The sequence below is a fragment of the Tachyglossus aculeatus genome, chromosome 11, assembly GCF_015852505.1.
Source record: "Tachyglossus aculeatus isolate mTacAcu1 chromosome 11, mTacAcu1.pri, whole genome shotgun sequence".
In the NCBI taxonomy this organism is placed as follows: domain Eukaryota; kingdom Metazoa; phylum Chordata; class Mammalia; order Monotremata; family Tachyglossidae; genus Tachyglossus; species Tachyglossus aculeatus.
The window spans coordinates 9344971-9347874 of record NC_052076.1 but is presented as its reverse complement, the minus strand read 5'-3'; the positions used below and the strand labels follow the sequence as shown (position 1 = coordinate 9347874).

General features: G+C 42.7%; 1 non-coding gene across 1 annotated transcript; it reads right to left on the bottom strand.

The window, feature by feature from the left end:
• Positions 1 to 776: 776 nt before the first annotated feature.
• LOC119935377 lies at positions 777 to 914 on the bottom strand. Its single transcript, XR_005453261.1, has one exon. It is a non-coding gene; the product is annotated as a small nucleolar RNA SNORA7 (small nucleolar RNA).
• Positions 915 to 2904: the final 1990 nt, after the last annotated feature.

The window sequence follows — 2904 nt, the reverse complement described above, 5'->3', positions numbered from 1 at the left end:
CAATTGTCAGCTGTGTCTTTGGGCAAGTCATTTAAATTCTCTGTGCCTCAGTTCCCTCAACTGTAAAATGGGGATTAAGACTGTGAGCTCCCCATGGGACAACCTGATCACCTTGTAACCTCCCCAGCACTTAGAACAGTGCTTTGCACACAGTAAGCGCTTAATAAAAAATGTCATTATTATTATTATTATGCTGCTTCTCTAAGAGAATGCGGAAGGGGATGCAGAATCACTGCTCTTGCACTAGGACATGCTGCTTCTCTAATGGAGAAGATCTCTGGACAATCATTCTTCGTCTCCACTAGGACTGAACAAGAGGAAATAGACAAACTGCAGGAAGATCAAATTGGATTGGACAAAAGGAAAATTTATCTGATTGTCAGGGGGATTAAACACTAGAACGGGTGACCAAGGGAAGTTGTGGATTTTTCATCCCTAGAAATCCTTAAGGAAATATTAGAGAATTATCTGTACCGGATGGCTTGGTCATTCAACATCCTGAAGTGAAGGAGTTGGACAAATGACCTCTCATGATCTCCTCCAGTTTCTTGTCTTGTCTTAGGTTGTCAAGTCGTCTCTGACCCATAGCGACACCATGAACACATCTCTCCCAGAATACCCTGCCTCCATCTGTAAGCGTTCTGGTAGTGTATTCATAGAGTGTTTTTGGTAAAAATATGGAAGTCGTGTAATATTGTCCCCTTCCGTGCAGCCAACTTGAGTCTCCACCCTCAACTCTCTCCCATGATGCTGCTGCCCAGCACAGGGGAGTTTTGACTTATAGCAGATTGTCTTCCACTCACAAGCCACTGCCCAAGCTAGGAGTAGAATGGATATGCCTCTGCTTGACTTTCCCTCCCATAGTCAAGACTAGTAGAGTACTGGACACCCACCAGGTGTAACCCTGAGAGGGAGTCTCCAGTTTCTAGGATTCTATAATTCCATGAAAGAAATGGAGATTGGTTTCAGGAGGCCTCTCTGACCCCCGACTCTTCTCCAGAATCTTTCTCTCCCATTCCAACAGCTCAGAGTTAATGGGGCACCTCCTCTGACTTTATTCCAAGCAGAGGCATTTCTCTGTGACTAGAATCTTCGCTTTCCTTGGCCAGTTTCCTTTTCAAATAACTGACACTGATCTGGGCTTCCAGCTCCATCATCTTTCTTTGTTTAGTCACTCACTTGTAAAATTCCCTATTTTTTTCCATGGGGCTCCAGGGCTCATAAAGTCAGTCAGTCTTCCCTTCTAGTCTGTAAACTCCTTGTGGGCAGGAATCTTGTCTCCCTACTCTATTGTAGTGAACTCTCCCAAAGTGCTTAGTACAGTGCCCTGCACAGAGTAAGCACTCAATAAATACCACTGGTGATTAATTGATCAAGACGGCAGACTTCAAATCGAACAGAAGGGAGCCCACTTCCTAGGAAACTGGGCCCAGTCTTCGTCTAGTGACAGGGGAAGGAATTCCCGGGGTTTTGAGGGGTGTGCGGGTGTTTCTGCTGGGAGCTAACAGCTGGCTCTTGAGCTAAGTCCATAGCCGGCAGCGAAGATCCCGCGTCTGGGAGATGGAGGATTTCGCTTTAAGGGAAATAGAGCAAACTGTAAGTTCCCCTGGTCTTGCCAAATCAGGAGGCGTTTTTCATTTTGTAACTTCAAAGGCAGCTCCTCTCCTTTGATGTGTGAGCATGCTGTTTAAGGTAAAGCATGAATGAAGAAATGTCAATCTCCAAGGTGTCCGTGTAGTTTATGCTGAACACTGAAGAGGACTTGGAGATAAAAGGCAAACACAAGGTTTGATAATGAATGTCCAACAAGGAGGTGTGCATATCTAAAAGAAGCGCTCAGCTGGAGAAGGGCTCTGCAAAACCTTCAAACTCTGCTCAGCCCAAGTTTAGGAGGAGATTAGGAAAAAACAGATATTTAAAAAAAATGGTTAGGAACTATGGATGGATTTTTCGAAAAAAAGTCCTTATTATTTTTTTCCAGGAGAAGAAACGTACGTTCCTGTAGTGACGTTTTAAATTCGTGGAGGTGCCCAGCAGTGGACAGAATGGTTTTGAACTTTAGCAGAAATGAAAGAATCAGAGCTTTATCAAAGTGGTGGTGACTGATTGGGAGAGGGAAATGAGCAGAGTTAAATAAAATGATTGGTGTTTCCAGGTTCCATAGAAGACAGGAAGGCAAAAGTACTGGTTAAAGAGAGAGGCAAATAAAATGTGGCATTTTTGAGGGCTTACTTCATTCAGAACACTGCATTAAACTCTTGGTGGAGTATACCAGAATAATTTAAGTTGAGATTGGATTCCCAGGAGAGATGTGTTGATTTTTTGGCAGAGAGTGAATTTCCGGGATGATTTTGCTCTCTAAAGTGACCCATCTCTCCCAGAATGCAAATCAGGATGGATAGTAATATTAATAGTAGTAGTAATAATAATAGTAACTGTGGTGTTTGTTAAGCACTTACTATATACCAAGTACTGTTTTAAGTGCTGGGGTAGATATAAGGTAATCAGGTTGGATGCAGTTCCTGTCCCACATGGGGCTCACAGTCTTAATCCCCATTTTATAGATGAGGAAACTGAGGCAAAGAAATGTTAAGTCACTTGCCCAAGATCACACAGCAGACTTGTGGCAGAGTAGCAACAGGAGTAGTAAAGTATACTGAGAACCTGTTTGGCGTAGCGCTCTATGCTAGGCATTTGCAAAGTACAGAACAAAGAAGTGAGGTATTCCCTGCCCAGAAGGAGTTTACACAGTGAGAGAGAGAATCAAAAAGATATTTACGAAGCTGAGAAAAATCAATAGATAAAGTGCTAAGAAGGATATAGATTTTTTTTACAATGTATTTGTTAAGCACATATTAATTCATTCAATTGTATTTATTGAGCGCTTACTGTGTGCAGAGCACT